General features: G+C 43.1%; 2 long non-coding RNA genes across 2 annotated transcripts in view; both read left to right on the forward strand.

Annotated features, from left to right (window-relative positions):
• Positions 1 to 21,671, forward strand: part of LOC144589585 (uncharacterized) — a 284,446-nt gene that overhangs the window by 35,779 nt on the left and 226,996 nt on the right. The gene's annotated exons all lie outside the window — the stretch shown is intronic.
• LOC140702398 (uncharacterized) lies at positions 1,254 to 20,527 on the forward strand. Its single transcript, XR_013545776.1, has 3 exons — positions 1,254 to 1,505; positions 16,596 to 18,978; positions 19,943 to 20,527. It is a non-coding gene; the product is annotated as an uncharacterized LOC140702398 (long non-coding RNA).

Consider the following 21,671-nt stretch of genomic DNA (forward strand, 5'->3'; position numbering starts at 1 on the left):
TGACTTGGCATGACCAGATCCTCCATCCCTATGACAAGAGAGTTGTTTGAAAGAAACCAATTGTTTCTGCCCACGAAGTCTACCCACACAAAGAACTTCAATGTGTAATTTGTTGACAGAGGAAATGGCACCTCAAACTGCCTGAGAAATGCCAGCCACACTTTAAATCAACACAGCTGCATTCCTTGATTTATGTTGTATATGTCAAACTTCTGGTGCAAGATCTGAATATAACTCATTTAATTACTCTACATTTAATTTATCTACAAGACCCATCTGGAGACAAACAAACAGCAAACGGACAGCCATGTAACAGCCTTGAAGGAACAGTTTCTGCAATTTCACACCTTTGGTATCTCCTTATAAAAACATCTAGTTGGATTTTAGGCATCTTGATTCTCCAGTCTGTCTCTCTATGTGGGGCTTCCCTTGAGGCTGATCCAGAGACTGCCACGGGTCAAGAATGTGGTGGCCAGGCTGGTAGCAGGCGTGGGCAGATTTGATTACATCTCCCCAGTCCTGGCTCACTTGCACTGGCTTCCCATTGTGTTCCAGGTCAGGTTCAAGGTATTGATGGTAATTTCTAATTAAACTGTTTTATTTTCAAAAACAAACCTATACGTACTTCCCTGGGAATCAATCCCACTTAAGTTATATGTGGCTAGACATCATCCTAGGACAGTGGCGGTGAACCTTTTTGGGCCCAAGTGCCCAAACTGGGGGAGAAAAAAAACCCAGCAGGCCACCAGCCGCGGTGGAACCGGAAGTGGCAGTGGAAGGGGGAATCCCGGGCATGGAGGTGCCTTGAGACCCCTCTACAGATTCGCCGCCTGCGCCAGCAGCTCCGGATCCTGGCCCGCCACCTGTCAAAGCGCCAGCATTGCAGCTGCAGCCACCTCTTGAGGTTTGGCTGCCGGGGGAGGGGGGAAGGAGCGATCCGGTGACTTATGGTTCATGTGCCCACAGAAAGGGCTCTGCATGCCAGCTGTGGCACACATGCCATAGGTTCGCCATCGCTGTCCTAGGATTATGCTATTAAATCAACAGATGAGTAATTTACAGCTTAATCTGTTTCACCAACACCCCATTAGTATTGAAGGCCTGGCCATCATTAAAAATGATTGTGGTCTTGCTGTCATTGTAGAAGAAGCATGAAGATACTGTGTATAAAACCTAAGATATGACTTAATGCTATTTCCAGTATGGTTTTCCCCCTACATAGATGGTACTTGTATCTATTGGGGAGGAGTCAAATTACCTGCAGATTTCAACATATGCCTGTTGTTGCATGTTTCCTTTTATTGTATTTCACTGCACATACAACTTGCAAGGCATTAAAATACAATGGAAAATGATATTTCTACATGTTTGAAACTGGCCACTAGAGGGCTCCAATTAATTTGCTGGGTCAGAATAAGCAATTAAGATGTCTGCCTAATCAAATGTTGATGCTTTTGTCTTCTTCGATGCTTTTCAGTCCAGACAAAGCAGCCCATCTCCTGACTGTATGTATTTCCTGATCTAATGTATAGTACTCTATAATATCTACTGTATATTGTTCACTGCTCAGATTTTTCTTATAAACGGGGTGAGGCATATATTATACGTATGAGTAATCTTGTTCCTCTCCCTCTCCTGAAGTGAATGTGTGTGTAGCAGCTCCAAACAGGGATGACATGTTGCATCAGAAACTGTCTCCAACATTCTTCAGCCCATACGTTTTTCTCCTTCCACCACTTTTGCTTTTGATGCATATTATGTCCTTCTTCTCACAGAAGTTGTTCTGGGCCATGTCTAATATGATTTTCAATACAGTACATAACTTCAATCCCATATTTCTTTATCCGCATTCCAAGGTGACTTAAATGTATGAAAATGATCTATACTTTCATTTCGGATCTTAACTGCATTATTTATGTATCAAATTTGTTTTTTTTTTTTTTTTATCATGCCCATTTCAGAAACACTACTTTCTAACGTTATAAGTGGAGCATTTTCTCTTGTAAAAATAAGTTTATTTTGGTATAAAAACAAATATTGCATATACAGTATTTAATTTTCCCCTCAAAATTTCCACTTCTTCCAGAGAAACCCAGTTTTAAAATTTCTGGAAAATCTACATATCTGTCTGAATAATTTCATCGATTTTATAATACAGTATTTGAGATTTGTTGATTTTGTAATATTCGAGAGTAAGAAATTAGCAGTCTTGTCCATCTGAGCAACAATGTATACTTTGTAAAAGTTTGGATTTGGATCTCCATGTATTTATAGAATCACAGAATTGGAAAGATTTCAAGAGATCCCCAAGGATCATCCAGACCACCCCTGCCAATGCAGGAGGTCAGCAGCTGAGGTATTCCTGACAGGGGGCCATCCAGTTTCTTTAAAAATCTCCAGCAATGAAAGCCCATCACCATCCAGATTAATCTATTCCACCTTCTGACAGCTCTTCCTATCAAGTAGGATTTTGAAATATTTAGTCAGAATCCCCTTTCCTTTAATGTAAATCCAGTGATTCAGTTCCTACTTTCTGGGGCAGAAGAAACAAACCAACACATCTTCTCCATCTTTCATAGGACAACCTTTCCATTATCTTAAGCTAGGACGTTCTCTTAAGATCACGTTGCTTTTTACTCTCCTCTACAGTTGTCATATCCAAGCCCACGGCCCTTATGTCAGGAAAACAAGATACGGTAACTGTTTGGGGTATCTCACTAGGGAAATTGCCATGACACTAACTCACTCAGATCTCCTGTTTTGCTGACATAAAAACTGTTCCAGGTTTTTTGGCTCTAAGCTTACAAAGAAGCCTGTGATCCTGACAGGCAAGAGGTAAAATATTGGGGGGTGGGGGGGGTGGGGAGATGTTCAAGGGAGTCTCATGTGGAATAGGCAAAACTCTATGTGACCTTGCTGACGGACAGAATACTGCCATTCTGCCTAGCCCAGCATTTGGGCTACTTGCCTTAACCCCATATTTTACAACCTCTTGCCCTGATGAAGATTTGGGGAGAATTTCTTGTGACTTTTTAGTGATCCAATAAAAGTATGACCTGAACCAGAGCTTCTAGGACTTTTCGCAGGGTGGATCACTTGGCTATATTTTTTCTTCCAGTTTCAGTTTGGTTTGGAAATGCATGCACCAGAATTCTTATTGTAAAATATGTGAGTTTTCATAAATGTGAATTACAAGGAGCAAAAAAAAAATGGACAGATCCTTAGCTCCCAGGGTGGCTAAGTCAGCTGCCACCGCTGCCCATTTTGTTGGCTTTCAGAGCCATAACTTGAAACCGGGGGTGTGTCCTTCTGCCACCACAGGGGAGGAGCCTGGAAGTGCCACAGTCAAGATACCTCAGCCAAGGACTGGGAAGGTGGGGGGTGGGGTTGCTGACTATCGGCCTCTGATCAGCTGATCGGCAGCCAGTAGGCAGAATGGTGGTGGTGGTTTGTGTTTTTTAAAATGTTGCTGAAGACAAACTCAATGCCTCATGCATGCCTCTCAGTGCCAAAGATCTGTCATTCTGCTGGGGCCAAAAATAACTCCCTCAATACCATGGGCTTCTGTACCGTGTGGTAAACTCTCTTGTGGGGACCCAATTTGAGGGTGAATAACTCAGATGTCCAATATCCAATTTTCACCAAAGTTGGTAGGTGAGGTGGGGAAAGAGATAGGAAGCTCTGTTGTAATTCTGGATTCTCTAAGTATCTGGGGGGAGCTTTCCTGGGGGTGTCCTCTTTGTGACTATGAATCTCAGGGGTCCATTATCCAATGTTCGTCAAACTTTCAGGAGCTGTAGAAAAGTGTCTAAGGAAGCTTCCCTGCAAATATGGTGTCTCTCAGTGCTTAGGGGCCAGTTTTATAGGCATTTAAAGCAAAGATGAATCGACAAATTGCTCAATCGATTTGTCAAAGAATATTCGTATTTGTTGAGTCGTTAACCTTGACGAATCACAAATCAAAGCCAATTGCCATTTTTTTATTTGTCCCCATCTCTATTCATGACTGCCAGGATCACCCTTAGGATAAAGGACATCTTAGGTGAGGAGTGGCTTCTGCATCTGTCCCCTTATATGAGTTTTGCCAGGCCACCCAGTCATTATATGGGGCCTGGGACAGGTGAGGAAATGGAGGGGTGTCTTCCTGCTACCCCTTCAAGAATCCATACAGTCATGTCAAAAGCCGGGGGTCGCATGCAAGAATTGCTGTATGCATGGAGTACATATAAGGATTCTCACCTGCTACTCCTCCTTGCCCCGGGATCAAGCAGACCACCAGGTGTGCTTCTCCTCCTCTCTTTCTTTTCATAGGGAGATAAGGAAATGGATTTGAATTGTCCTTTCCCCATGTACTGCCTCTACATTCTTAAACAGATGGCGGAATTTTTTTCTGCTTCTTGTGACACATGAGAAAATACCGTATTTTTCCGTCTATAAGACACTACTTTTACCTAAAATCATTACCCTAAAAATTGAGGAGTGTCTTTTATACAGAAGTAAGCTGAGATAGCTGAAGAGAGAACAAAACGGCACATACCTTGCCTGTGTAAACAGGCTTCCTTCAGCCACGAGGCTTAGTTTCCTACAGTCAGAGACTTCGCTTCCTCCAGTCACAAGACTTGTGGAACTGACGTCAGCTGATCCTGAACAAACCAATTGGAACACACCTCTTTGGAGGTGGAGCCTGTAGGCTCAAGATTCAACAGAGACAAAATATCCAATATTCTGAGCTAAGAGGCTGAATCCTCAAAGCTAAGTTTTCTTAATTTAGGGGTTAGAAAATTGTGTGTGTGTGTTATAAATGGAAAAATATGGTAGATCACATTTTCGACTGTTTGTGGAGTGGTCCAGTGCAATCTGTTTCCTGTCAGTCACATGATGTATGAGGAATTGTGCTGCAGTTTGACCCCAGTCAGTGCCCAAGCTGACCCTTTTTGGTTGTTGTGGGTTTTTCAGGCTCTTTGGCCGTGTTCTGAAGGTTGTTCTTCCTAACGTTTTGCCAGTCTCTGTGGCCGGCATCTTCAGAGGACAGCAGTGCTGTCCTCTGAAGATGGCGACCACAGAGACTGGCGAAACGTTAGGAAGAACAACCTTCAGAACACGGCCAAAGAGCCCGAAAAACCCACAGCAACCATTAGATCCCGGCCGTGAAAGCCTTCACGAATACATTGACCCTTTTTGCTTTAGCTGCATGGCTACTACTTTAGGGGGCTGGGTCTGAGTAATCCCCCAGCAGAAGGAAGGGTCACTTTAATGGAGATTGCGTCCTGCAAAGCAACCCTTGCTGGTGCAATCAGACATGTGCCTTTCCTGCTCTCTGATTGCGCCCTTGGTCTCACAGATCCTGTGGTTGTATCCTGATGCTTTTCTTCTCCACTGCTCACTCAAGAAGCATTCCTCCCTTAAGGTCTGGCTTCACGACACCCCTCCATCTTTTGTTGTGGACTAATCGTCACCAGAAATTTCACTCTTCAATCGCACTTGCACAAAACTAAAGTAATACTCACTTTATCTTTTTCCCTAGGGTGCTGGGGATCATTTTCTGTGACAAAAAAAAAACCTTTCCTTCTTAACCTTCCTGTTTCTTTTCTCCATTCAACAATCTCTGTAAGTGGAGCTACTTGGCCTGGGCTAATCCCAAAACTACCTGACCAATGGCATTTCTGTTCCCACCCTAGAAAACAGATTGTGACGTTCACCCTTTGTGCCCTCACAAAGGTTCCAGTCGTGTGTTCCTTTCACTGCCACCAGTGGATTACCTCAATGCACAAAATAATTGATGTTTGATCAGACACTTAATAATCACAGAGGTTCTTCAGTTGTACATACTATTCTCTTGCCATATAATTTCCACCTTCTCTATCTATTTACCTTAAACAGTCTTTAGCTCAATCTCTATCTCTTCTGACTCTGCCTCTGACTAACTCACTGACTCTCTCCTGACTGACTAACTCCTCTCAGGCTCCACCTTTTAACCTCTCTCTCAGCTCCGCCTCTCAACCACATTTGCATAGAACATGAATAATACATGACATACCTGACAAAGGGTGAGTGCTACAGACCTCTCTTCTTAAATATGTTCGTTTGGGAGGGGAAACACGTTTTTCATCCTAAACAAACATGTATAATTTCATAAAAACTACTTACCCTCTGGCACAATTTTGCAAACAATACAACATCATATATATCTATGACACAATATCTTCTCACTTTACACATTCCAATACAATTCAGTAATATACTTTACCTTTTGATGGACACTTATGACATTTAATTTTACAAATCTACAGAAATATGACATTTTCATGAAAATTTTACATAATTAAACAGTGAATCAATAGTCCATTCCAACTTATTTTAAAAGTCCTTGCATCCTTCTCCACGTCTCAGTCCATCAATATTCAATTTTTCATCACGATTCACAACCAGAACATTTATTATACATTACAAATTTTGTTTATGGCCCCCATCAGTCACCTGTTTTTCGAGGCAAAGTACCATCATCCATGCTCTGTGTCCCTCTGACTCTGTGGATTACAAAGTCCAAGTCTTGCACAATTCCAGTGTCATTGGCTTGGCACCGCCCCTCTCCAAGTCCAATGGTCGATGCATCAGTGAAAATGATGAACTCCCAGCTGTAGTCAGGTGCTCTGAGGACTGGTCTGGTTGTTAAGGCTTCCTTTAGCTGGTCAAATGACTGCTGTCACTCAGGAGTCCATCTGATGATCTCTGTCTCCTTCTTCCGTGTTCTCTTCAGTCGACTAGCAGTCATCGGGCCCTCTGATGTCCACTGGAAGTCCTCTGCTTGCCATTTCTTAGTGAAGCCTGCTTTCTTTCTGGCTCGGGGCTTCACCTTCTCAGCTGGGAAAAGGCAGTTCCCTCTCCTTGTCCCAAACATCTCTGGATGCATTCTTCCTTGAAATGTCAGGGCTTACGCCTTCGTCCTTACTCACAAATTCACCCACAGGTACTTTTTTTGCAAAGTTTTCCCTGTGTGGGGGGGGGCACTATCACAGGTCACTTTAAGTTCTCAGGCGAGTTTCCTTTAAGTGCAATCTCAAACGATTGGTTTGTTTTAGATGCACCGAGCATGTTATCTAATTCTATTTCTTCATTCATTGATAAGCTAGGTAGGGGTTTGCCTTGCAAGATTTTAAGGCAGCCTTTTCTAGCTGCAGAGCTAATAAACTCACTAGAGCTCCAGTGCTGCTGCAACAAATGCATAGGTTCCGACCCTGCCACAAGCAATTTACTCCCCTCTATAGATCTCATTTCCACTACTTGGTCCTCAGGACAGAATGATCTTTCCTGGGTCTCATTCAAGCCTTTCTCCTTTCCAGGAGTACCTCCCGAGCTTGGCTTCTAAGGACTCCTCTCCATTATTTCCAGGGACAAATATCTGTTTGTGGGGTCCTCTATGAGGTGCCTTTAAACCCTCTCTATAGGTCAGGACTGTATCAGTTAGAGACCTCTCTGGGTGTTCAGGGGTAAGTGGAATGGGAATCTCATCAGATGTTGTAATAAAATCAATTGAAGTACTATTTTCCCTCTGGTCATCAATACTGTATAGAAAGTATTATTAGGATTTTCCGATTTGACCACCACAGCCATCTCTGCTATCTCAGGGCCTTTCAAAAGAATAAGATCAGCTTCAGCATGACTATTAAGCTGGCTATCCAAGGAACTTTCTCTCTCCAGGCGTCCTTTGACTACAGTATCCATTTCTATTGTAGTGGGTTATTCTTGGCCTCCTGGTGAGTGTGTTAGTGCAAAAGCACTCTTAACATGCTCTATTAAGTCCCATCCAATGAAAAAATCAGCTGGTATTTCATCTGAAATGACCATCTGCCACTTTCCAAACCAATTCCCATAAGTTATTTGAACCTCTGCCACTTCCAACACCAGTTTCCTTCCCAATTCCTTTTAGGGTCATAGTTCTGCCTGGAATTACGTCCTGAGCTATCAGATCTGAATGTGTGATAGAAATTTGAGAACCTGTGTCTCTCAGAGCAATGTACTTCTTTCCCCCCACTACTATCTCTTCACCAGCGTTTTTAAGAAAAGTATTGTCATTTTTGATGTAAAAACAATAGACTATTGGGGCTTCAGGTATTTCCTCAAGACCAGTAGCCTTGGTTGCCATGGAGACAGAACTACCATTGTTACAGCCTCCCTCAGTGGCTTCAACTGGTTTTAAACAGTATTTTCTTGGTCTGATTATCATCCTTTCCATTTTTATTCTTATTTTTCATACAGTTTTGCTCATTTTGAGGAGATCTGTTAAACTTTTCCTCAGGGTTCATTTGGTTCTGAGAACTAGGCTGTGTTAATTTAGGTGAAGTACTACCCTGGCCTTCCTGCAATTCCCCAGTCAAAATAGAATAAAATTGTTCCAACTCAATCAATTTTTCATCTACTTTAGAGAAATGACATTATCATGTTCCATCCATTTGTCCAAATATTGAAGATGTTTAGCCCCTATCTGGGAATAAGATTCGTCAGGCTTTTTGGTCAGGGAATGAAATTTTTGCCTCAGGTGTTCTGCATTGATACCAAATCGAGAAAATACCATTTTTCTATATGCTTCAAAATCTCTAGCCTTCTCCAGAGGCATCTGAGAATACAGCTCGGCTAAATCTCTGCTTATTTGGGATCTCAAAACCATCATCCTTTTATCATCCTTAACATTAAAGTCCAAGCATGCCCTTTCAAATGATATGAGGAAAGATTCAGGGCAGTCTCCTTTTCTATATTGGTGAAATTTCTTTAAGTCGATTTTTGAGAGATATCCCTCACTAGAGTAGTTACTGTTATTCCAATTATTGTTTTGAACATCCAGTTCTAATCTTTTCATTTCCATTTGAAATTCCATTTGTTTTAACTCCATTTGTCTGTTTTCTTGCTCGCCTTTTTCTCTCTAGTAGTCTTTTTTCCTGCTCAAATGCCATTTCTCTCTTAATTCTAATTGATTTTTCATAGCTAGCTCCTCAGCTCTGGCTTTTTCTTTCTCCAATTCTAATTGATTTCTCATAGCTAGCTCCTTCAAATTAAATTCCTGTTCCAACTTCCATTTCTCAAAAATTGGGGAGCTTAGAACACCTTATCTCCCTGAGGCACCCTCATGAGTCTCCCCCTTTTCCACAGCTAGACGGTCTCCATTTCCCTCCACTTACTGAGGTAAACTTTGTGCCCCTTGAGGATCAATTACCCCCATTCTTAGCTTTCTAATTCTTTTGTTTGGCATAAGTATGTGTTTCTATTGCAGTGTTAGTCAGGCCTCTTTTTAAAACACTTTTTAATTGTTGTTTTCTTTTCCCAGTATTTTTCTGGGGTACTATGTAGCTCTCACTTGGCAGCTAAAGATGGCTACACTTTTTCTGGTACCATGCCAGCCACGACATTTCTTGGTCTGAGACAACCTTCTTGCTTCCAGACACAAAAAAATTTCTGTTTTCAAGCCTCTGCTTTTTATGTTCCTTTCACCTCAGATCTGTTCTGACCCTGGCTTCTGCTTTTTATCCACAAGCATTCCCTTAACTCTCAGAGTCTTGGATTTTAAGCTAGCCCACAGGGCCTGTTCAAATCCTAACCTCAAAAGGAATTCCCCTAGAGAGTCGTTCCCTATCTTTAGTCCCCCCTCAGATCTGGGATCAGAAGCCCTGCCACTAAGCTTTACCACTAAGGCTCTAGCAGGTAACCCACTTCTTTACCACAGACCTCTGACTAAAAGGTACCCTTGACTCAAAGAAAATTCACTTTTAACTCTGGCTTGACTGGATTCTTTCGGATCCCGCCACTGGACACCAATTGTGACATTCACCCTTTGTGGCACCTACGTTTTGTGCCCCCACAAAGGTTCCAGTCGTGTGTTCCTTTCACTGCCACCAGTGGATTACCTCAATCCACACACTAATTGACATTTGATCAGACACTTGTATGGTGAATGCAAACAAAACTTATTTATTAAAGTGAAGCCAATTTAATAATCACAGAGGTTCTTCAGTTGTACATACTCTTCTCTTGCCATATAATTTCCACCTTCTCTATCTATTTACCTTAACCAGTCTTTAGCTCAATCTCTATCTCTTCTGCCTCTGCCTCTGCCTGAATCTCTCCTGACTGACTAACTCCTCCTCTCAGGCTCCGCCTTTTAACCTCTTTCTCAGCTCCACCTCTCAACCATATTTGCATAGAACATGAATAATACATGACATACCTAACAAAGGATGAACGCTACATAGATGTTGCCTTGACCACAAAGCTTTCACAGCCCCTGGTGGCTGAGCTACAGACTGAGCAGGTAAGCAGGTCCTTCTCTCCCTCCAGACCTCCTTTGGACACATTCGACAGCCCCCAGTTGTGTCCACTGACCATGCAGAGCTAGGCTGGCTCCTCCTCATTGTCCTTCCGCTGTTTCTTTTCAAGAAGGCTTTTGGATACTTGAAAGGGTGTGTAAGAAAAGCATTTAGTGGCATTTAGTGTGTTTAGCTGGTTTTAAATGGTTTCTCAATGAGCAGCTTTCAAATATCTGTAAATATTTAATTGTATTTTAACATTGTAATTTATTGTGAATGTACTAGTATTGTGCTTAGTCATTTGTGACCCTCCTTGGGTGTTCCTCTACTGGGACAAAGGCAGAAAAAAGCAAAAATGAAGTGAAATAAGTAAGAAGCTTAAGTTTAACCAAAGCCCTAAAAAAATTCATTTAACCTATTCTTTACCAGACTAAAAACATACCAGTTCTTTAAATAGTCTCGCATGAAGCCTCATATTAACATCTATTCAACTTGACACACCACGAAAGAAAGTATTTCCTTCATCATAGCCACGGAGAAGTCCCACTATGCCATAGTCACATGATATCTTACTCTCTACACTGTCATCTTACTTTTTAATATACATTAGGCAGAATATGAAGAATCCTGGTGAACAAGGTGGCAGTCAGGGCAGAAGGCACAGGTACACTGAGGAACAGAGATGGGGGGGCACTTGCTTTGCCGGGACCTCCAGCAAATTTGCAGCATTGTCATGCTGTATGGCTTGTGCAGGATTCCAGATCATAGCCATCTAACTGGCTATTTTGTGCCATTTCTTGTGCTTTGGCAGCTCATTTCAGATAGTAACCTTAAAAACCTGAGCTACAGAGCTTGGCTTTGTACCCCTCTCTGTTCAGCTTGGTCCTCCTCTTTCCACCTCAGCTTGGTTCCCTTCCGCAAGTCAGCTTGGCATCCTGCCTTATCTTGGCATCCTGGCCAATTATACAGGTCACACACCCACAAGGTCAGTGTTCCTGCCGGCCCACAGGGAGTGGCGCTAACTGGGGATGTGTGGAGATGTCTGCCTCAACACACAAACCATCTATGTTTTTCCCTCCGCCTGCAGTGCTTGCCCTAAGAGTTCTCCCCACGTCTGGAGGCCTGGAGAAAGGGATCCACATTGCCTTTACCCCCCTTTCACACTCCTCAGCTGCCTTCTGCTTCTGGGGATATAAATCAGGAGACCTCTAAATTCTCCTGAGTGGGAGATGCCATGTCACTATTATGTTGTATTCCATTTATTCCTCAAAGCTTTTGCATGCTTGAGGCAACTAGAAACAAATTTTTTAAAAAATTTATGGATTTAACGACCCATATAAAAATAAAATACAAATATATAAAAACAGCCACTGGCTAAAAGATTATTAAAACAAAATGCTAGTCAGAACACAGAACTCCGTGTACGATGCAAGGGCGAAAGCAGATGTTCCAAAGATCTTTGACTGGATCTCATGATGATCACATGAACAAATAAACACAGCATCCTCCAGAATGAGTGCATGGTCCCGATGCCTCAGGGGAACTTTTGTTGCTGTTCTTAGCTGCTTCCTTTTGCCATCTTTTTTTCTCGATCTAAACATTCCCTTTCCCTAAACAGTTTCCCTCTCTGGGGAACATACGGGCACTAGGATGTGTTATCCAGCTTCCGGAAAGCAGTATAGAATGGGAAAAACAGCATGTAGGTTAAGGGGTTAAAGCCTCCACCTTCTTATTCCAAAATTGTAACTTCAACCCTATTCTGCTGAGAGCTATTCGAACACGAAAGGAAAGTTAATCATGGCTCTCCCATGGCTTGTCGGCTCTGCTCTTGCAATAGATTGTAGAAAGCTGAATCATCTCTTGCCATGGTTCCTTTGAGATACTGTATTTTGATTCAATAAAAACCATAAAAGGTTTGAGAATAGTGCCCATCATAATATGTTGCTGTATGCTGAAGAAAAGCCAGTGGCACTTCCAGGGCCGACACACTTGCTGTGTCTGGAAATTAGGTAAGCGGGAGCTTTATGCTTGCTCATTTCTATCCAGTATCAGAAGCGTGAGATAAAAAGATAAGATGTTGAGTATCATACACAGTGGTAAATTTGGAAGTTCAGCTACTCAATATGACTGGCCTCACTCCCAGGCCCTCACTGCAGGGAGGTCTTGAAATGCAGGAAACTGGCTTGGTCCACATCAACAAATGAGTTTTGGCTGTTTTTGTCTCCACCAGGAAGACCCTTGGGTAAGGGGAAACTGAAAGATCAAAAATATACCTGTATTAGGAAAGCAGAAATGTCATGTCATATATACGTATGGCATATATGAACTAGTTAACAAATCCATGATAAGAAACATAAAGACAGAGTCACAGATATATTGCTGTTAGTTAGTTAGGCTCTGTATGGGGGACTTGGAGCAGCGTCTAGTGTGGCTGAGGAGGCCGATTCGAGAGTGACAGTCTCTTCCACACTGAAGACAAATCCAATCTGTCCCCTGCCCAGCTCCCTGGTTTTGCTGCTTTTGTGACTTCCTCTTTGCCTCAGCCTGCTGGGCAAGGGTCTCTTCAAATTGGGAGAGGCCGTGATGCAATGCCTGCCTCCAGGCTGAACGCTCAGATGTCAGGGTTTCCCATCTGTTGAGGTCCATTCCTAAGGCCTTCAGATCTCGCTTGCAGATATCCTTGTATCGCAGCTGTGGTCTCCCTCTGGGGCGGTTTCCCTGCACTAATTCTCCATACAGGAGATCCTTTGGAATCCGACCATCAGCCATTCTCACGACGTGCCCAAGCCAACGTAGACGTCGCTGTTTCAGTAATGTGTTCATGCTGAAAATTCCAGCTCGTTCTAGGACTACTCTGTTTGGAACTTTGTCCTGCCAGGTGATGCCAAAAATCCGTCGGAGACAACGCATATGGAAGGTGTTTAGCTTCCTCTCCTGCCATGTACAAATGGTCCAGGACTCACTACAGTACAGGAGTGTGCTTAGGACACAGGCTTTATAGACCTGGATCTTCGTATGTGTCGTCAGCTTCTTATTGAGCCATACTCTCTTTGTGAGTCTAGAGAACATGGTAGCTGCTTTGCCAATGCGTTTGTCCAGCTCAACATCCAGAGATAGGGTGTCAGAGATGGTTGAGCCAAGGTACACAAAGTCATGAACAACCTCCAATTCTTGTGTGGAGATGGTAATAGAAGGAGGTGAGTCCACACCCTGGCCCATGACTTGTGTTTTCTTCAGGCTGATTGTTAGTCCAAAGTCTTGGCAGGCCTTGCTGAATCGATTTATGAGTTGTTGGAGGTCTTCAGCAGAGTGGGCAACAATGGCTGCATCATCTGCAAAGAGGAAGTCCCGCATGCATTTCAGTTGGACTTTGGTCTTCGCTCTCAATCTAGAGAGATTAAAGAGCTTTCCGTCTGATCTAGTCCGGAGATAGACACCCTCGGTTGCAGTTCCAAAGGCATGCTTCAGCATGACAGCAAAAAAGATCCCAAAAAGTGTTGGTGCAAGGACACAGCCCTGTTTCACTCTGCTTCGGATGTCAAAGGGGTCTGATGCTGAGCCATCAAAAGCTACAGTGCCTTTCATTCCCTCATGGAAGGATCTGATGATGTTAAGGAGACGGGGTGGACATCCAATCTTGGGAAGTATTTTAAAAAGGCCATCCCTGCTAACCAAGTCAAATGCTTTTGTAAGGTCTATGAAGGCCACTAAGAGTGGCTGTTGTTGTTCTCTGCATTTCTCCTGCAGCTGTCGGAGGGAGAATACCATGTCAGTGGTGGATCTATTAGCTCGGAATCCACACTGTGATTCTGGATAGACTCTGTCTGCAAGAACCTGGAGCCTCTTCAGCACAACACGGGCGAGCAGCTTCCCTACAACGCTAAGAAGAGAGATGCCACGGTAGTTATTGCAGTCACCCCTGTCGCCTTTGTTCTTGTACAATGTGACGATGTTTGCGTCCTTCATGTCCTGTGGGACTCCACCTTCCCTCCAGCAGAGACAAAAGACTTCATACAGTTCAGTGGTGATGATCTCCTTACAGCACTTCAGCACTTCAGCAGGGATGTTATCCTTTCCAGGTGCCTTGCCGGAGGCGAGGGAATCCAAGGCCGCTTTTATTTCTGCTAAGGTTGGTTCACTGTCCAGCTCTTCCAAGACAGGCAGGCACTCAATGTTATTTAATGCTTCTTCGGTTACTACATTCTCTCTGGAATATAGCTCGGAGTAGTGCTGTACCCAGCGTTCCATCTGCTGTGCTCGGTCCTGGATGGGCACACCTGTAGCAGACTTCAAGGGAGCAGATTTCTTCAGCATTGGACCTAAGGCTTGCTTGATACCGTCATACATTCCTTTGATGTACCTGTGTCCGCTGCTATCTGTATCTGGGAGCAGAGCTGGAGCCAATAATCATTGGAGCATCTCCTGGCAGCCTGTTGGACTTGGCTACGAGCAGCTCGAAGAGCTTGCAAGTTGTACTCGCTAGGACAGGTTTTGTATGCTGCTAGAGCTCTTCTCTTATCCTCGATGGCTGGCATGAGCTCCTCTGAATGGGCTTCGAACCAGTCAGCCATCTTTTTGGTCTTCTTGCCAAAGGTGGACAAGGCGGTGTTATAGACAGCGTTCTTGAAGTGTTCCCATCGTTTAGGTGCATTTACATTAGCCGGACCTGGGAGGGCTTCCTCGAGTGCTTGGGCGAATTCCTTCACTTTTCTTTGATCACGAGTCTTGCTGATGTCAATACGTGGTCTTCCTTCCTTTTTCGTGTGATATACTCTCTTTGTTCGTAGTTTTACCGTACTACACACCAGGGAGTGATCAGTATCACAATCAGCACTCTGGTAACTGCGTGTGATCGTAATACTAGGGAGGCTAGAACGTCTAGTGAGGATCAGATCAAGCTGATGCCAATGCTTGGATCTTGGATGTCTCCAGGAAACTCTGTGTTGCAGCTTCGTATTAAAGAATGTGTTGCTGACACAGAGACCATAATAACAGCAAAACTCCAGCAAGCGTTGACCATTTTCATTCATCTTTCCAATGCCAAAACGGCCTAGACAAGTGGGCCAAGAATTATGATCAGCACCAACTCTAGCGTTAAAGTCTCCAAGAATGAAAAGTGCCTCTCTTTCAGGGACTTTTTGGATAGTACCTGCCAGATCGTCATAGAATTTGTCTTTCACTTCTGGAGTGGATGACAGTGTTGGTGCATATGCACTAATGAGGGTTACTGGTCCTGCTGATGAGTGGAGCTGCAGTGACAGGATTCTTTCACTCCCCACAGTAGGTGGAACAATGCATCTCAGGAGAGTATTTCTGACTGCAAAGCCAACACCATATTGCTGTCACACCTTTTAATAACTCTAAGCTTGGCTTAGTTACAGCAAGGCCAGGAAGAGCAAAAAAGGACTGCTAGTAGGTTTTGTTGTTTAGTTGTTAAGTTGTGTCCGACTCTTCGTGACCCCATGGACCAGAGCACGCTACGCCCTCCTGTCTTCCACTGCCTCCTGGAGTTGCGTCAAATTCATGTTGGTTGCTTCAATGACACTGTCCAACCATCTCATCCTCTGTCGTCCCCTTCTCCTCTTGCCGTCACACTTTCCTAACATCAAGGTCTTTTCCAAGGAGTCTTCTCTTCTCGTGAGATGGCCAAAGTACTGGAGCCTCAGCTTCAGGATCTGTCCTTCCAGTGAGCATTCAGGGTTGATTTCCTTCAGAATGGATAGGTTTGTTCTATTAGCAGTCCAGGGGAGTCTCCTCCAGCACCACAATTCAAAAGCATCAATTCTTCGGGGATCACCCTTCTTGATGGTCCAGCTCTCACTTCCATACATCACTGCAGGGAAAACCGTAGCTTTGACTATGTGGACCTTTGTCAGCAAGGTGATGTCTCTGCTTTTTAAGATGCTATCTAGGTTTGTCATCGCTTTCCTCCCAAGAAGCGGTCATCTTTTAATTTCGTGGCTGCTGTCACCATCTGCAGTGATCAGGGAACCCAAGAAAGTAAAATCTGTCAATGCCTCCATATCTTCCCTTTCTATTCGGCAGGAGCTGATGGGACCAGTGGCCATGATCTTAGTTTTTTTTTAAAATGTTGAGCCTTTAACTGTGTGGATTGTGAGAAACTATGGGTTGTTCTGAAAGACATGGGTGTGCCTCAGCACTTGCTTGTCCTGAGGTGTCACTTTTATTGTGGACAAGAAGCCACTAGGACAGAATAAGGAGAGACAGAATGATTTCCCTTTGGCAAAGGGTTCAGACAAGGGTGAATTTTAACCTCATTCATGTTCTATCTCTATGCAGGACATATACAGAAACCAAGACTAGATCCAAATGAAGGAGAAGTGAAAACTGGCAGAAGACACATCAATAATTTAAGATAGATAGATGCCACCATCTTACTGCCAGAAAGCAGCAAAGATTCGAAATAACTTTTCATAAAAGTGAAAGAAGAAAGTGCCAAAGTAGGACTGCAGTTGAACATCAAAAAAGACCAAAATTGTGACTACAGAGGAAATACACAACTTTGATAATAATGGGGAAGATCAAATATGAGATGGACTGACTCCCTAAAGGAGGCCACAGGATTGAGTTTGCAAGAGCTGAGCAGGGCTGCTGACGAGAGGCCATTTTGGAGATGGCTCATTCAAAGAGTGGCCATAAGTCAGAAGCCACTCGACAGTACAGTATATAAGAACAACAACAATGCTGCAATTGACTACAATAAGCAATAGGATTTTGATCAATGATTATAACTTTGACAGGTATATAGTATCAGCAGTAACCCATCTCAGATTCTCACAGCTGTGCCTGCAAAGGTATATGTGACTTACTATGCTCTGTGGGACCTAAGTCCCAATCAGTTATCAAAATCAATGTAATTGACATATCATGATGCCTGACACCAACATTAGAAAACACACGATGCAACAACCTATATCTGTCTTCTCAGAAGTAAAGCCAGTTGATTTTGGGACATTTTCCACCCAAGTATGTGCAAAAAGGATTGTGGCATTATTTCTAATATGGCAAAAAGATTATTTATTGTTAACACCAGCTTAGGCAAAACATCACCAGCTCAGAGGCTAATGGGCTCTAATTTCCAATACAGTATTCCTTACCACTGGCTATGCACCCGAGGACTGATGGCAGCCGTGGTCCTGCACGTGGAAAGCCACACGATGCCCACTCCTGATGCGTTCATTAATAGCGCAATATCTGTTCAGAAGTAAATCCTACTACAGTGAGACAGCGCTTGGGAGCATGGGGTCCAATCCTATACACGTCACCAACTCTAGGCCCTTACTTGGTATAAGCCTCACTAATCTCATGCTGACTTGTTTCTGAGCAGACATGTAAAGGCGTGTACTATTATTATTCTACTCCTGAACGTTTTTTTTTTCAATTGAAATTTTGTTGTCTCTCTTAGCCCAGCATTGTATTGCCCCCCCTTTTTTTTTAAAAAAAGGCCCTTTTTGGGAGGAACATTTCCATTATAAATTTGGTCTTAAAATTTGACAGATGCAGCAAGACTGAAAGAGAATAATAACCAAAAGTAAAGTGGCATCTTCAACACTAACAGATTTATTATAGCATAAGTTTGACGCACGGCCCACTTCCTCGGATGCATCCATTGCCATTCTGGAACCAGACAGACACACAAACAAACAGTACATATAGTTAGGATGGGATACAGACAGCACATATGGTTGGGGCAGGTGTAATACAAACACTGAGTGTCTGTGTCCCACAGCCTGGTGCCTATACCCCACCCCCAACCATATGTACTACGATGTATATATAGTTAAAAGTTCCAAAATTGTACTCCATGCATCTGAGAATGTGGGCTTGGCGTCCATGAAACCTCACGCTAAAAATAACCCAGTTTGTTTTAAAGCTGAATCCGTATTATTTTTCTGTAATACATTGGTATGTAAGTTACCCCGGTGGAAGCTGTAAGACACAGGGCGGAGAGGGCCTTTGTCAGGAGGAGTGGAGCCGCCCACGCGCCCACCCTGAGTCCATGAGCTACCTCCGGGTAAGGATTTGAGCTGATGCATCCAGAAGAGCGGATGAGACAGAGCTGGGCCTGACAATGAAGAGGTGGAGCCCTTAACAGAGAAACTTTATCATAATTGTATGTGTATGATATATTTCTATGATGGCCTTTTCAATACTTCTGGGATTATTATTTTCTTTTAGCTGAGCTTTCAGATTTAACTCAAGACTGCAACTGAACTTCTCCCGTGACTGTAACTTGCCTGGGGGTGGGGGGGTGGCTTTCAAGAAATGTGTTTATTTGTGAACAACTAAAACGTTTGAGGCCTGAAAACATACTGAAGAAGAGCAGACTGTCATGATTTGCTGCCTTTCCTCCTCATAGGAATTCTGTGATTCTGATAGCTGCCTGCCATGTAAACATTCCTAGGAAGTAGCAGCTGAGGCGGCCACCTGGCAGCTACTTTCATGGCCCTATATATCTGATTTGTTTAGTGTCCCCCCCTTAAAACCATGTGCAGACAGCAGGGGCTTCAGAACAGCCTTTCCCCCTTTCTACTCCCATCCTTTGCTCCTGTTGATTTTTAATATTGTGCTTGATCACAGAATAGTGAAGTTGGGGCCTCTAGGACCATCAAGTTCAACCCCCTGCTCCAGGCAGGAATACAAATCAAAGGATATCTTCCTGGTGAGTGTCTTAAGATTTTTCTTGAATGCCTCCAGTACTGGAGCACTCACTATCTTTTGAGGTAATTGGTTCCATTGTTGAACTGCTCTAACAGTTTGGAAGTTTTTCCTAATATTCAACCGAAATCTGCCTTCCTGTAACTTGAGCCCATCACTGCGTATCCTGCACTCTGGGATGATGGAGAACAGATCCTGCCCCTCCTCTGTACGACAGCCTTTCAAGGATTTGAAAAGTGCTATCATATCTCCCCTCAGTTTTCTTTTCTCAAGGCTAAACATGCCCCATTCTTTCAGAGACAATACTCTTGAAAACCTGCACTTTTGTGTGGTTGCACACTTTTTGGTTGGCCCCTATATAACCATATCACCCCTATGTGGAGTTTGATTATACTTTTAGTGGCCGGTTCCTTACGCTCATTTAACAGTACCTTGCCTCATAATTTAAGCTTTTCACCTGCTAATGGTTGAAAAAGTCACAAATTTTTAGTTTCCTGTCAAGAAACAATGGCAATTGCACTTGATTAATTTTTAATGTGCGGTAAATGTATGTAAAATTTTAAACTCTACTATGTATTTTAAATGTGCTTTTCTGTATTGAATGCTGAGTTTAGGATTTTATGGTGCAGTTTGTATTTAATCTGTCATCATCTAATTACCCATTTTGTGAGAGTTTCAGCCTGAAACGAGAGCTATAAATCTATGACACATGAAGAACCATGGCATCAAAGAGGGAGCTATAGAAAATTTGAGTCCGTGGCATGCAATTCAAACTACGCTTGTCTTATGTCAATACATAAACGAAGCACTGAGATAGAAAATATCTTTTAAAAATATCTTCAGTCAAAGTGACTCTCTTGTTTAAGACAGTAAAGGATTGCTGTTCCAAAGAACGCCCCTTTCAATGCTGTGACACTGTTATGCCGCGTTCCCCTCACCCACTTTTCCTCTTCTGTTTATCTTCAAAGATTATACAGAGAAACTGTTTTAACATGGATTTCCTGATGCTCAGTACCTGTTATTAGAAACCAAGATTTTATCATTCGTTCCCATCTGTGACTCTCTGTACCTGCTGAGTCTCATGATTGCAAGATGATCGCCAGCATTATTTTGACATAACCTTCAAGTATGTTTCAGTAGTAAGCAAAATTAAAGCATAAAGTCTTTCAGAACTTGATTTATATTTCAATATGTGTGCCAAACTTCAGTCCCACTAAAGAAGCAGTAGGAGTTTTAAGGGGGGAAATAGTATTAAACCTTACAAAACATGCACATACTGGTTTTCAAAGATCTTCATAAAATGATGATGCTAAGAAGACTATAAGATTTCCTGGTGATGATGCACTAAGTGAGCAATTTCCTTCCACTTCTTTCTAGTATGGAAATTTAGGGCTTAGCTAGATGGCTCATTTAGAGTGGGCTGGTGTGGGCTAAATAGAGTTACTTACGATTGGATAGTGGTCTTGCATTCAAATGGCATATAACTTCTGTTTAGCCCACCTCCCTGAAGAGCAGAACAGAATACTCTCTTGTCTCCTCATGCTTCCAGGAAACTTTAAAAAATATATCTAAATCTGTGCTGCCCTAACTGGCTTCAAAAAACCCCTTTGTTACCTCCCTCTACCCCTCCATGAAGGAGCACAGGAAGGATATTTTAAATTTCCCAATATCATTAAGTGGCTAAGCTATTTAAGCCACTAATGATATGGAGAAATTGAATCCACCTGTGAAATTAAAGCAGGAAACCTTGCTTTGCTTTTATCCCAGTGACTGCACATGCTAGAAACAAGCCAAAATGAAGTCAGTGCACCTAAAACAGAGAAGCTCCTGACAGGAACCCAAAAAGGTGTGGGTAGGAACATTGGGAAATGGGCTGGTTTGCACTAGTAATTGCATTGCTCTAGGTATTATATTGTCTGAACACCAGCAAAAGGAATGAACCAGCCTGTCGCCACAGTGGACCAAATACCCATGTAGTCACTCCATTACTCTGTTTCGACTGATGGCCCTAGAATTCTCCAGCCAGTGTGGCTACTATTCTTACTGTTTGTTTGTTTGTTTATTTAATTTATACCCCGCCTATCTGGTCTACTCGACCACTCTAGGCGGCTTCCAGTATGGGATAAAACAATAAAACACAAGAACATTACATAATCATTTGATATAGTTATAATAAAATAGAGTGAGAATAAAATAAGAAGGAATAGAGAAGAAATCAGGTATTGACTGGAGGGAAGGCCTAGATGTACAACGTTTTTAATTGGGTTTTAAAGATTCCCAGCGTAGGGGCCACATGAATCTCTGAAGGGAGGTTGTTCCAGAGGTGAGGAGCCACCACCGAGAAGGCCTGGTTTCGTGTCTTTTCCTTCCGGGCCTCTCTCAGCGTCAGGCTCCTCAGCCTCTCCTCCTGACTCACACGGGTGATCCGGGTAGACCTTGGTGGGAGGAGGCGTTCCGCCAAATATCGAGGTCCTAAACTGTTTAGGGCCTTGTAAGTAAGCATTAAGACTTTGAAGTTGACACGGAAATGAATGGGCAGCCAATGCAATGCAGCCAGAGTTGGAGAAATATGTTGGTATTTTCTCACTCCAGTGAGGAGTCTCGCTGCCGCATTCTGCACCACCTGAAGTTTCCGCATCACCCTCAAAGGCAGCCCCACGTAAAGCGTGTTACAGTGGTCTAATCTTGAGATTACGA

Source organism: Pogona vitticeps, chromosome 1 (genome assembly GCF_051106095.1).
Source record: "Pogona vitticeps strain Pit_001003342236 chromosome 1, PviZW2.1, whole genome shotgun sequence".
Classification (NCBI taxonomy): domain Eukaryota; kingdom Metazoa; phylum Chordata; class Lepidosauria; order Squamata; family Agamidae; genus Pogona; species Pogona vitticeps.